This window comes from Puma concolor, chromosome B4 (assembly GCF_028749965.1).
Source record: "Puma concolor isolate L17-30 chromosome B4, mPumCon1.1.hap2, whole genome shotgun sequence".
In the NCBI taxonomy this organism is placed as follows: domain Eukaryota; kingdom Metazoa; phylum Chordata; class Mammalia; order Carnivora; family Felidae; genus Puma; species Puma concolor.
Genome location: NC_141673.1, coordinates 40,072,422 through 40,086,627, shown reverse-complemented (window position 1 = coordinate 40,086,627; position 14,206 = coordinate 40,072,422). Strand labels below are relative to the sequence as shown.

Here is a 14,206-nt window from a genome sequence, read left to right as displayed (position 1 = left end):
AAAAACTGGGTAAGGTGAGTCAACTTATTTTCATTTCCTGTCACTTTACCAACACCCTCCGTTCCATGAGCAAATGTGAAGTTTTTATAGCTACCTTGGAGTCTTTTGTAAAGATAGTTGACTTCTGCTTTTTGTGAAACCAGCAATAACGTATCTTTTAATCTAAGTATCCAGTCTCCAATTGTTGCAGTATTAGAATTTGTACAGAAATCTCTGAAAATAATCTAGTTCTGGGGCACCTGGGTGGCTCAGTCCATTAAGCCTCTGACTTTGGCCTAGGTCATGGTCTCATCGTTCCAGAGTTTGAGCCCTCTGTCGGGCTTTGTGCTGACAGCTCAGAGCCTCGAGCCTATTTCAGACTCGGTGTCTCCCTCTCTCTCTCTCTGCCCCTCCCCCACTTGCACTCTCTGTCTCTCTCTCAACAACAAATAAACATTAAAAATAGTTCTCTTGGGGCGCCTGGGTGGCGCAGTCGGTTGAGCGTCCGACTTCAGCCAGGTCACGATCTCGCGGTCCGGGAGTTCGAGCCCCGCGTCAGGCTCTGGGCTGATGGCTCAGAGCCTGGAGCCTGTTTCCAATTCTGTGTCTCCCTCTCTCTCTGCCCCTCCCCCGTTCATGCTCTGTCTCTCTCTGTCCCAAAAATAAATAAACGTTGAAAAAAAATTAAAAAAAAAATAGTTCTCTTATATTCTCTTTCTCTTGGGCCTTCCTCCTCTTTTCTACCCCATCCTTCCCACAGAGACACTACCTCTGCCATCACTGACACCCCAGCTTTTTCGTAGCAGTATACAATCGGTGGTCTTGATTTCAGTATAGATTATAAGAAATATTCTGCTTTGGTCTGACAAAGCTCAGAAAGTGGCCCCTGCTCACCTCTGCTGTGGATCAGACTCAAATGCCAAGCTTATTTCAGGTCATAGTTTCCCATCCCATTGAGGCTATTTGACTAGACCCTTCTTTTTAAAGAATAGTATGCCTTTTATCTCCACGATAGGTCTTTAGATCCTCTTACGGAAAATGCCTAGAGGAATAGGCTGATGAGAAGAAAGGAAAGTAGGGGACTCACAGAAGTCCCAAGACCACCAACCATGCTTGATGGCCAAGAAGTCATTTTTGGCAGCCACCAATCAGCATCCCAGTTCCTTTTTTAACTTCAAAGTGTATTGTGCCCATCTCCATCCACTGGCAAATGTTTATTGAGCATCTAACTCATCTTAAGGACCACTGTAGTCCAGGGAAACACAAAAGCAAAGTATGCAGCATCAATTCAAAATCAGCATAGATGAAACTGGGGAAAATAATGAGATCACATATAAGTAAAAGCTAACGTATGTCTTCTAGAATGTAAATGCTCAACAAGCTTACAGAAAAGAAAACACATGAGGAAGCCAGTGTTAATTACCAAAGGCTTCATGGAGGTATAAGCAATTGTGCCTTTTGGGTCTTGTATTAAATAGCTCTTCATGGAATTACATATAGATCCTAAGAGTTACTTCAGCTTTCCTTTCTCTAAAATGGGCAGTCCCAATTCCATGACCTGTAGTAAGAGAACATTTATATAAACTCCTGCCATTTATAGCTTCTTCTGAATGTTCTCCATTTCTGTTTATTTGAGGACTCTAAAGGTGCAAGCAGGGGGTGTGTACAGTCACTCTGGTAATAATAAAAAGAACAGATAAAGATCTCTACATCTGCATGCCTGTATCAATAGTACACATAAATGTCACTTCTTACATCAAAACCATAAATCACTTTCTGAATTCTCTCTTATTAACATCTCTTTCAATGGGACTTATTTTCCATTACTTGAGCCGATGCTTTGCTCTTTGATTCATCTTTTCTATTTTTCCCCATTTCTCTTCATTTAAAACTCATATAAGGCTAGTCTCTTCTACGAAAATGTTCACAGTTGCCCATTTTGATGAACAGAACCACATCCAGAAATATTTAGATCTGGAAGGCACCTTGGTGAATCACCTTTTTCCACAGTCTCATTTCACAGCTGACAAAATTAGATTAAGTGAGTTGTCTAAGGTCACACATTAGATACAGACAGAAGAAGACTTGGATTATGTGACACTAAATTTTACTTTTGTCAATATACAATTATCCATTCGGCAAACATTTATTCATGTGGCAGGCACTACTGTAAGGATTGGAAGCCAATAGGGGCACCCACAAGCATAATTCTGCTCCTGTATACTCGTAATTCTGCAGGTTTCACCTCCCTTAGGTGTTCTCTGACTTTCTGCTCGATCTTTTATTGTAATAGTTTTATTTCTTCATGCTTTGATAGTGTCCTTATCTTCACTCGTTCCCAATTAACTTCCCCAAGCTTCTCATTTAATTAATTCCCATCCTCCTTTTCAAGATACAAACTGGCTCTCCTGACTTAGTGCCATTCTGCCTCATTATCAGCCCCCCATTCTAAAATAATTATTTTGAATATAATGGAAATGTTAAACATGGCTGAACCCAATATGTCATGATTGTAACTGACTGCCAGCAAGTGCTTTAGTGGGTTCTGACTTGTCTAATAAAGTGTCACAACAGAAAAATGAGTAGAGCCTTTATCCCTTTTCCAATCTTTGTTGGTAAACATTTGCTTCTATCATAATGAGGACAGGTTTGTAAAATTAAGCCTCCTAAATGGCTGTCAATGGTTAGACACAAAAAAAGGAGAAATAGACACATTTCTTTGTCCTCAATACGAAGCAAAATATTTCTTTTTTTTTTTTTATTTTTTTTTAAATTTTTTTTTTTCAACGTTTATTTATTTTTGGGACAGAGAGAGACAGAGCATGAACGGGGGAGGAGCAGAGAGAGAGGGAGACACAGAATCGGAAACAGGCTCCAGGCTCTGAGCCATCAGCCCAGAGCCTGATGCGGGGCTCGAATTCACGGACCGCGAGATCGTGACCTGGCTGAAGTCGGACGCTTAACCGACTGCGCCACCCAGGTGCCCCGAAGCAAAATATTTCATTCTCCCTTTCCTTTCAAGAAAAATCCATATTCTGTGTTACTGCCTTCCCACTATTCCAGCAGCACCATAGATACTGATAGTGGCCTCATTTAAAGAAAACAATTTTTTTGTTTATTGATGGATTACTTTTCTTTTATTGCCTAATACTCTCCATTTTCCAGATAAATGTCCTTTTCTTTTATTGTTATATACAGAATGAAACAATCTTGTGCTTACTGGACAAAATAACATAGCCACAGTTCAGTGAAATATTTTGTAAGGATACTGAAAAAACGGCACTTTATTTTTATTTTTTTAATAGTTTTATAATCTCTTTTTTTTTGGTAATGATTATTTTGTTCTTTCATAAAAACTCTCATAAAAACTTGCAAGGATAGTTTAAGTTCCCATATGACTTTTACCTAGATTAACCAATTGTTTAATTTTGTTCTGTATCATTTTCTGTGTGTGTGTGTGTGTGTGTGTGTGTGTATTTATATGATATTATATATTATATTATATTATATTATATTATATTATATTATATTATATTATATTATATTATATTGTATTTATGTGTTTATATACACTATCCATATCTTTTTCCTAACCATTCAGAATAAGTTGAAGACATGATATGTCTTATTCCAAGTATTTTAGAGTATATTTCAGTATAATTCTGAAGAGAACATTTTCTTACACAGAACAGTTATCAAACACAGGCAATATACCAATGATGTAAGAACACTGTCTAATTCATAGTACATATTCAAATTTCATCTAGTGTCACAGTAATGTTCTTAATAGCTAATTGTTTTTGTCCTATATAGGTCCAGGATCTAACCTAAAATTATGTGATACATCTATGTGTCATGCAATGCTTTATTTTTGTGTGTAAAATTTTACACTCAATCACTAATGACCTGGATAGTGTTTCTTTTTAAAGTAATCTCTGTTTGGTGACTGCTGTCCCAAGAATAAGAGTTTAAGCCAAAAGATGTGTAACAAAATCCCTTAGGGTTAGTGATATCTGTGTTTAGGAAATGATACATCAACTTTGTAACTGTCTTCTAACCACAAGTTTTGGCATTTCAATAGGAAGGAGTCCAAGGAAAAGAACTCTGAGTTTATCTATAATTTGTAGTTTAGAGATTTAAAACAGGGGGTAGAGATTTTGATGCCATCTCAGTCTACCTGGGGTGAAGGGGATGTTTACAAATGACCATGTTGCAAAGATTCATGATGTACACTTTAAAAAAATTTAGTGTTTATTTATTTTTGAGAGAGATAGAACGCGAGCAGAGGTGGGGCAAAGAGAGAGGGAGACACAGAATCCGAAGCAGGCTCTGGGCTCTGATCTGTCAGCATAAAGCCCGAGGCAGGACTCAAACCCACGAACAGTGAGATCATGACCTGAGCGGAAGTCAGACTGAGCCACCCAGGCACCCCTTTAGAGCTCACTTTAAATCCAACCCTAAATAAATATTTGGTTCAGTGATAGGTTTCCATTAAACATATTAAAAGCTCCATTAAAATCAATATTTTCATCAAAATGAAATATTTGAGATATTTTAAACAAAGTTTGGATATTAACATTAGTCATTTGTCATTCTTGAAACTGAGTCCTTCTTTAAAAAAAATTCAGCTATGCATTTTTAAATATTCAGCATTAAAATGAATACAAATAGTTCCCTCCTCCCACAAAACAACAAGTCAAGGATTTGTAATATTCATGCCTAAAGCATAGAGTGTTTTGCTTAATTCTATAAATAGAATCATGGTTAGCACTGCAAGGTTCAGCAGTTTAATTTCTAGCTATTATCAAGCAAAAGTAATCCCTAAGTTTCAGATAATTTCTTTTTTCTCCATGTCAGGTCTGCTTCTAAAACTGGATTAAAAAGCATGAAAGAGTCATCAGATTTATTGACTGTGAATCCTCATACTGTTTTGTGAAAAATAGGTAAATCTCCCTAAAAAGATTCACATTTTTTTAAGTATCATATAAACACATAAAAGTACCAAGTCTCAATACCAGGAGGCTTTCTGAGTCAGACCTACTGATACCAATGACATTACTGAAAAGCCAGACAGTTGGCAGAAAGTGCAAAATCATCCTGTGCTATTTTCACATTTTTCCTCTAAAATAAAGAGAAAGGTTTTTACACGCAAGAGAAATTAGCTACGAGAAAAATACTGTGCACATCCATATTCAGTGCATAGATTAGAAGTAAAATAGTTGTTTGTCCCCTACAGTAGAAAAGGCTTGCCCATTCATCCTTGTGATAGATCTGCATGTAAAACCAAAATGAAATCAAATCCCTGCAGATGGCTCGTAAGTCACAAAAACTGTTTAATCCTTTAACTGCGTCCCTTTGGGAAGCCGGCCCCTGGGGTAAGTCTCAATGTGTAATAAATATAACGTCAAATATTCTCTTAGATTTTTAGTAGAAAGCCTTCATTGACTCCAGCAGGGCCACCCACCCCCGCAGCCCCCCGCTGCCACCTGTATTTCTTGTAAAGAGGTCTATGTTACTCCGGTGCCTTCATATGTACACCCACAGAGTTTGGTTGTAGTTTTTGCTTTAATAAGAAAAGTGTCAGTAACCGAAACTATACGTAGAAATCTTATCTAAAATTGATTGTGGCTCAAAGTCGCATTTTAAGAGTCAGCCAGGCAAATCTAAGCACATTTTTACAATGCTCTTTCTAATGGCTCTTACTAGAAAACAGTTGCATTTCAGGCAGGAATAAAATGAAAACGGACCTTGGAGGCTTAACCATTGAACAGATGCAGTAAATGCAGCTTTGGAAATATAGCTGTCACTTCAGATCTTTTATGCTGAGTACCTATATGAGCCAATTGCCAGAGCTGCCGGCATTATTATATTTCTGCAGTTCTGTTCAAAACAGACTCTGTAAGAACTTATAAAAACAGAGTAACATGCCTATTACGAACCTATTTTTAAATATTTCATTCTTTCTTGGTTTTCATTCTACTTAAATTTTTGAAGACTAAAACTGATCAGAACTTCTATAAAAAGGTACTTGTCTCTAGCACTGTGAAATCTTTCATTTGTGAGTTGCTAACGTCAAGTCAAATCAAATCAGAAATGCTTGACATCTTTATTACATTAAAGCAATTCCTGATATTGACTCTTGGGAAGGATTTCATTTTCTTACTCTCTAAACTAGAAGTTGTACTTTTTATTTATTTTTTTTTTAACACAGCAATGTGAGATTATTTTTCTCTTTACCCCTGCTGGGGGATATATATACATTTTTGTCAAATCTTTTTGAACAACACGGTTTGAACTGCATGGGTCCACTCAAATCTGTGATGTATTTTTTTCCTCTTTATGATTTCCTTAACATTTTCTTTTCTCTAGCTTATTTTATTATATAACAAATAAACATAATAAACAAAATAAACATTAACTGGCTTTATGTTATCAGGAAGGGTTCTGGACAACAGTAGGCTGTTAGTAGTCAAATTTGGGGAGAGTCAAAAGTGACATAAGGATTTTTTTTTTTTAATTTTTTTTTTTCAACGTTTATTTATTTTTTTTGGGACAGAGAGAGACAGAGCATGAACGGGCGAGGGGCAGAGAGAGAGGGAGACACAGAATCGGAAACAGGCTCCAGGCTCTGAGCCATCAGCCCAGAGCCCGACGCGGGGCTCGAACTCACGGAACGCGAGATCGTGACCTGGCTGAAGTCGGACGCTTAACCGACTGCGCCACCCAGGCGCCCCAGGATTTTTGATTACAAGGAGGGTCAGTGCCCCTAACCCCCACACTGTTCAAGAGTCAACTATGATCATGTCAATACTAAATATAGCACCATGTATTTAATTGACTAATAACTGTATGATTCTTTCTAAATAAATAATGTAATATTCTCTAACAATGTCTACGTAGAGAGTATTGTTTCATTTTTAAAGTAGAAAAGCTATACTGCAAGAAGCATCGTCACAAAAATCAGTGTATCAATTACTCATAGAATCTTGATCTCTAGTTCTTCAAACCAACTTTAAAATCCCTAACAATCTCTGTCTTCTACTCTATATACTAAATGTACATATATGTGATGTTATATTGTATTTGGATATATATCTGTCAAGATTTTTTAGTAGAAATATGACATAATAAAATTAATCAGTCACATTAATGACAATCTGACATGATTCTGAACTATGCAGTCAGCTAACCAGTGGGCATGTTGTTTTCCTTTATAGAAAAAAAGAATCTGAAAGAAAGAAGAAAATACCCCAGAATTCCTCACAGAACAGTAAGTGCTTTCATGATACCATAATATGACTAGAGCCTCTATAAAATTCTACAAATTTCTTTTATAGAAATATTCGCCTTTCTATTTGGTAAGATAAGAGATTAATACAGCTGGCAAGTTTTAGAAGGAACCTTCTAAAAGTCAATCCCAATTTACTGGAGGAAGCTGAAAATCAGTTATCCTATAATCCTCTTAAATAAGAGGCCAAGGTAATCCTTGCGATACATCTATATGGCAGAACGTGTTTATGTTGATTCCATCCTATCTTTTGACTAGCACTGTATCATTTTAATTCTAAAGAAGAAAAAAATTAAGTAAAATTTAATCATCGTGCCTCACATTCTCTGTATGTGCTAGAAAAATATATTCATTTTGAACAAAATTTTTAAGAAGAATCAAGATGTTTGTTGTCTTTAAATTAGAATTATCAAAAAATAAAAAAAGGGCAACCATCTGTAGGCTTTAAATCTAAAGGTTTCTCATTAGTACATTTCTAATATTCTCACAACTATGACTTATGTTTCCTCATACAGCTATTAACTGAGAGTAATAATTGTTTTCCTAAATATGTTCCTAAATATGCTTTTTGTGAAGCAAAATTAAATTTTTATACCATTCTTGGGGCGCCTGGGTGGCGCAGTCGGTTAAGCGTCCGACTTCAGCCAGGTCACGATCTCGCGGTCCGGGAGTTCGAGCCCCGCGTCAGGCTCTGGGCTGATGGCTCAGAGCCTGGAGCCTGTTTCCAATTCTGTGTCTCCCTCTCTCTCTGCCCCTCCCCCGTTCATGCTCTGTCTCTCTCTGTCCCAAAAATAAATAAACGTTGAAAAAAAAAAAATTTTATACCATTCTTTATGGTAGAATTTGTAACATTTTAATGATTTCCTAGATGCAAGCAATTACAAATTTAAATATGTGAATATCAAAAATAATAAAGATGGAAAAGCAAAGTCCACATTGGTGAACCATGTTATCTCCCTTTTAATGCCATGGTTGTTTTCAAATGAGTTTGCAAACTCACTTCTAGGTTGAATTTTTAAATGACAGAATCATACATATTAGTTTTATATTCTTTATACAAGAAGCAGTTAATATTTATACCCCTCACAATTTCTTGGTCATCTTATAATTTCACTGTCAAGAGCCATAAACGGCTATTTTTCTGACCTATCTTTAAGTGATTGGGTCTATTATTCAGGTGTTACTTATAGAAGTTGTTTCGTTTGGATTGTACTTTTCATAACTATATTAAAATCGGATTTAGTATGGCATCCTTTGGAAAGAATTGATGCAAGTATTTTTTTTTTTAATTTTTTTTTCAACGTTTATTTATTTTTGGGACAGAGAGAGACAGAGCATGAATGGGGGAGGGGTAGAGAGAGAGGGAGACATAGAATCGGAAATAGGCTCCAGGCTCTGAGCCATCAGCCCAGAGCCTGACGCGGGGCTCGAACTCACAGACCGTGAGATCGTGACCTGGCTGAAGCCGGACGCTTAACCGACTGCGCCACCCAGGCGCCCCTTTGATGCAAGTATTTAGGTCTTCTGCCCATCCGGGGCAATCCTAGAGAAAATGATATGCATGTTTCTGAGAAAGAAAACATGCAATTTCTTGGTGTGTTTGTGCTTTGTGGGAGTCTTCCTTTTAGCTTTTATGGTCTTTTATTTAACAACTCCATGCTAAATGACTCCTAAAAAACTGTAAGGAAAAATTACTAACTCAAGCCCAAATTTAAAAATAGAGTTTATGCCTTAATGATTTTATAAAATATTTTTGAAGAGAAATACTCTGAATTAAAACAATATTGTCAAAACACTAGAGGTGTCTTAATATAGGTCTTTTTCCAAAGAGTTCATGAATTAGGGATGTCAGTACATAAAATAAAGCATGATAGAAAGTGAAGACATTGGATAATGCAGTATTTTTCTTGTCTTTAATCTATAGAATATGTGTCTGTGTTGCAAGTCCATGAATAATAAATGAGTTTTTACAATTTGTATTTAAATCAAGCCTTATAAATTAGCATAGGAAAGCCTTACAAACCTATAGTTTTGCCTTAAAGCTCATAGCTTAAGAACAATTTGATAATTGATTAGAATATTACTAAAGATCTTTAGAGCACATTACACTTATATTTCACAGAAAAAATATGCTTAAAGATAAGAAAAATAAGAAAAGGACCTTAGGAAATTGTATCTTAAAATAATAACTTTTCACTATTACTGAACAAATGTCCGGTGGTACTTTCAAAAACTCTAAGGGTTGGTTCTCTGCAGACAGAATATACTGGATAGTGATGATGATGATGATAATAATAATAATAATAACAACAACAACAACAAAGAGGATACATTTAAAAAAAGCACTCAGATGCTCAGACATTCTTCTTGGAAACTATTCACATTATCATAGATCTACTAAACCTCTTTAAATACTACTGGGAGTTGATGTTCTCACTCAAAGCATGATTATTATTAACAATCTCTCTTTGTTGGTACACCAAATAGAACAAGAGGTTTTCAGAAGACAAGTCTTAAGAGAAAATAGATTTTAACTAGAAAAGTGTTTTGTGATTCACTAGTAAATAAATATTATTTGCAAATGCCCCTACAACTTTCAATTAGTCAAACCATTCTCTATTTGAAATAACAAGTCCTTATAATCAAAGAGTATTGGGCTATGTGTGTGTATGTGTTTGCATGTAACAGCACGGAGTTAAGAGAAATTTCTCTCTAGTCCAGTATATTCATTTTACAGGCATTACCTTCTCTACTATCCTCGTTTATAGAGGGCCAGAGAAGTCAATTCATTTATCTAAGCTCTCATATCTAGTGACAGAATCAAGAAAAATTCTGGCTTAATTAACCACCATTTTTTTTTCCTGACAAATTAGCTGAAAGTACTTGTATAAAAACTGAGGGTCTTAGATTGGCTCAAGAAACCTGTTCTCAAAACTTAATTTTCTTCCACCAAAGTGCTAATCAAATTCTATATTGTCTCTGTCTGACTAAAACTGTATTTTGATAAGCTCGTTAGAATGTTAATAGAAGAGAGAATTATACACAGAGTTAGAGTCTGAGTTTGAGTCTTGGCTTCACCCATCTCCCTGTCTCTTAGTAAGGAGTACTGGAGCACAGAGGGAGATTGCTCAGCTAAAAAAAGCAAAAACAAAAACAAAAACAAAAACAAAAAAACTACCAGATGATAATAATATATAACAAAAATACACACATACAATCTATCATCAACAATAGTTAAGCAATTACCTCAGTGACTCGTTGTTATCCTATCTAAATAATGGGGGGGAAATTGCCCAATCTACTTCCCAAGATTCCCTGAGCTCACATTAGATATATGAGTATAGTGATATTTAATTATAAATTTTAGTTCTGTTGTTATGGAAAACCTTAATTACTATAAAAAGACTTCCTTTTGTATGAAGTTTTCCTTTACTGCTTTGGGAGTCCAATATATCATTTTACAAACAGTGTGTTGATGATGAAACCTAAGTCGTTTTAATGTCTGCCCTAGACAATAATGGTCCTCCAGAAAAAATTTCCCTTTTCCTTGAATTTATAATCTAATCAGATGATGATGACATTTTATTTAGTTATCAAAAGAACACTTCCTATGTTATCACAGTTTTGTAGATTCATGAAAATGAAAAATGAAGGCTTTATAACATTAGTCTAGTTAGTAAGCAGCTGAATTAGCATTTGAACTCAGGTCTGTCTAACTCCCCCTTTCCCTAAACACATCACAAAGTGAAGTGACGGCAAAGCATATTGCATTTTCCTGTATGAATGATGGCATAGTGAGAAGAGATAGAAGCAGAGAATAGATCTTGTTCAAATGTCATTGGTCTGTGCAAAATACTGGGTGCACCTATGGTATCACTTTTCCTTATCACTTATCAATAAACATTAAATTGAATCATGTGCATTGATTCTTCAGATGCCAAAATTAAACCATGGTAGGAGAATTTAATTATTAAAGACAACTATCTTTAGATAGGAAGAGTAGAAGTAAAGTTGAAATGGATAATAGCCATAAGTATAAAAGGTCACCTACAGGCACAGAACTATGTTTATTTTGTTTGTAAAGAGTATTCCCACAAAATAGATGCTCCCAATTTGTGCTTCCTAGATATCTTATGCTTACTACATTATCTGGACTTATCTCCTTTAAAATCTTTGGTACTACTTTGGAAATTCATTCCTTTATTTCTTCTTTCTTCTTTATTTAATAGTTGCCATTGAATACCTACTGCATACATTTTCCCAAGTGTTGGTGTTATAGGAGTAAACAAAGCATAGCCTCTGTCATCAAGTAGCTTACATTTAGTATAATCACAAATACTGGAACGTTCACTACATGGAGAGAATAATAGTACTTTGACTTAAAGTAATAGACTATCTTTTTAAGATATTCATCTGACTAACCATAATCAGAATCAGTATGTTTTTATTTAATAAATGATTGACAGTTTTTCACTCTCTCTGGGACATTGGGTAAGATAGGTTTCCTGCAGTCATTATTACTCATGATAAAAAGCTAAAACATATTTAATGACTTAGTTATATCCTAGGATACTAAAGAATGAGAACTCACCCTCTGTATTTGAATTCCAGCTTCACTGCTTATTAGCTTTGGGACATAGGGCTATTTAGTAGATAGACCTCTAGATGTTTTAATTCCTTCAATGACTGATTGAGATAGTTAATTGAGTTAAAGATATGCAGTGACTTTGGTTATATAACAGTATTTTGTTGACAGTAGGCACTATATAAAGCTAGCTGTTATAATTACTGATAGAGTCTGTCCAATAATTCTAGAAACAATCTTTAATTTGGATATTCGCATTTTTATTTGCCTTTATTTTCTCCTGAAAACTGCGTCATCTTTCATGACTCTGAAATATAACTTATGAAAGAGATACAGTAGAAATGCTTTAAAATCAACAATATGTAAAGCCTTAAGTTAATAAAAGGTTAAAATGAATGATTCAGCCATTTGAATAATTTATGCTAATTTTGATCTGTTCTAACATTCTGATTTATTCACTTATTTGTCTGCACCAGGTCATTATTTTAGACTGCATTATTTATTTTTGTAATTAAGAATGTTGGCAGTGGATGAAAGAGCTATGTTCAAGTTCTCTTTCTGCCACATACTGGCTATATGACCTCAGGAAGACAATTTAACTTCTTCCTCAATGTCCTCATCTATAAAAATGAACATAAAGGGGGCGCCTGGGTGGCGCAGTCGGTTAAGCGTCCGACTTCAGCCAGGTCACGATCTTGCGGTCCGTGAGTTCGAGCCCCGCGTCAGGCTCTGGGCTGATGGCTCAGAGCCTGGAGCCTGTTTCCGATTCTCTGTCTCCCTCTCTCTCTGCCCCTCCCCCGTTCATGCTCTGTCTCTCCCTGTCCCAAAAATAAATAAACGTTGAAAAAAAAATTAAAAAAAAAAAAATGAAGATAATGAATTATATTTTGTAGGTTTGAGAATTCCGTACATCTTATGTGTTTATTACAGAAGTTAGTACAATAATATAAACAAACAGTAATTTGTTGTTATGTTTGCTATTAAAGATATCTACTTTGCAATATTAAAGAGACACTCTCTTAAAATTATAAAAAAAAAAAAAAAAAAAAATAGGGGCCCCCCTGGGTGGCTCAGTCGGTTAAGCGTCCAGCTCTTGGTTTTGACTCAGGTCACAATCTGGTGGTTTTGTGATTTCGAGCCCCGCATCTGCTGCCAGCAGGGAGCCTGCTTGGGATTCTCTCTCTTCCTCTCTCTCTCTACCCCTCCCCGACTTGTGCTGTCTCTGTCTCCCTCGAAATAAATAAACCTAAAAAAAATAAAATTATTAAAAATATACAAGTCTGCAAAGAATAAAGAAAATGTGAAGGAAGAAAGAAGAGATGTGGAGGATGGTTTGAATACAGGATAAAATTTGGTTTTAATACAGTAGGATATGGACATGCTCTAGGAGGGGTCCACTATGAGCCCTCTCCTTGAAGACCTCTTACTCTGTAAAGCAGATACTGAAACCACACAAGGTCAAGAGCATGACTCCCCTTCAGGGAGGTCAAAAGACTTGAAACATTTCGACAGTCTTCATGGCCCTATTATAAGTAAAGCTAAATCGGTACACATTATGAGGTGAACGTTACCAAAAAAGGCTTTCTACCCTACCATGAAATTACTTCCTTTGGAGTACCAAATGGGGTTATTTTCTCCACAGAAAATAAACCTCACCAAACTGTAGGCTGAACAGGCTTCCAAAAATAAAATACATCCAACATATGTTATTACATAAACCATTTTAAAGTTAAGGATAGTTTTATGCCTTGCATGGCAAAATGATACACCCTTCTTCCAAAAAATTACATGAAAACATGCGTGTGATATTGGAAATTAAAATCACAAAATTTTTTTACCAAGGAAATCTCAGAAAACAAAATTTCCCATTCCGCTGGTTTCCCTATGATAAAGAATTGTTTATGAATTTTCTCTTCAGTTTTGTACATCAATTATTTTCTGTTAATTTTACATCTACCGTTGTACTTGGCTTTGTTGTTTGAGTCATTCTTTTGCAAATGCCATAAAAATCTCTTTATGATACTGACACTGAGCACCAGTACTAATACCACTCCCTCTTAATGTCGAATCTTGTTCTGCCTCTAAAGATAAGTATATCCAATCTTAGTAATCATCGTTTCTATATCAGCAAAATGCGATTAGCGGTAAATATCTTCTCGTTTTTCTCCTCTTTAAAATGTAATCCTGGGGCGCCTGGGTGGCTCAGTCGGCTAAGCGTCCAACTTCAGCTCAGGTCACGATCTCACAGTTCGTGGGTTCGAGCCCCGCGTCGGGCTCTGTGCTGACAGCTCAGAGCCTGGAGCCTGTTTCAGATTCTGTGTCTCCCTCTCTCTCTGACCCTCCCCCATTCACGC

General features: G+C 36.0%; 1 protein-coding gene across 5 annotated transcripts in view; it reads left to right on the top strand.

Moving 5' to 3' along the window:
- Positions 1-14,206, top strand: part of SYT1 (synaptotagmin 1) — a 563,462-nt gene that overhangs the window by 189,538 nt on the left and 359,718 nt on the right. For 4 of the 5 annotated variants that reach the window (XM_025926620.2, XM_025926619.2, XM_086712749.1 and 1 more), the window contains one exon: positions 7,197-7,249. The exons of the other annotated variant lie outside the window; for it this stretch is intronic. The gene's annotated coding sequence lies outside the window, so the exon portion shown is untranslated. The remainder of the gene's footprint in view (positions 1-7,196; positions 7,250-14,206) is intronic. 5 annotated transcript variants of the gene reach the window in all.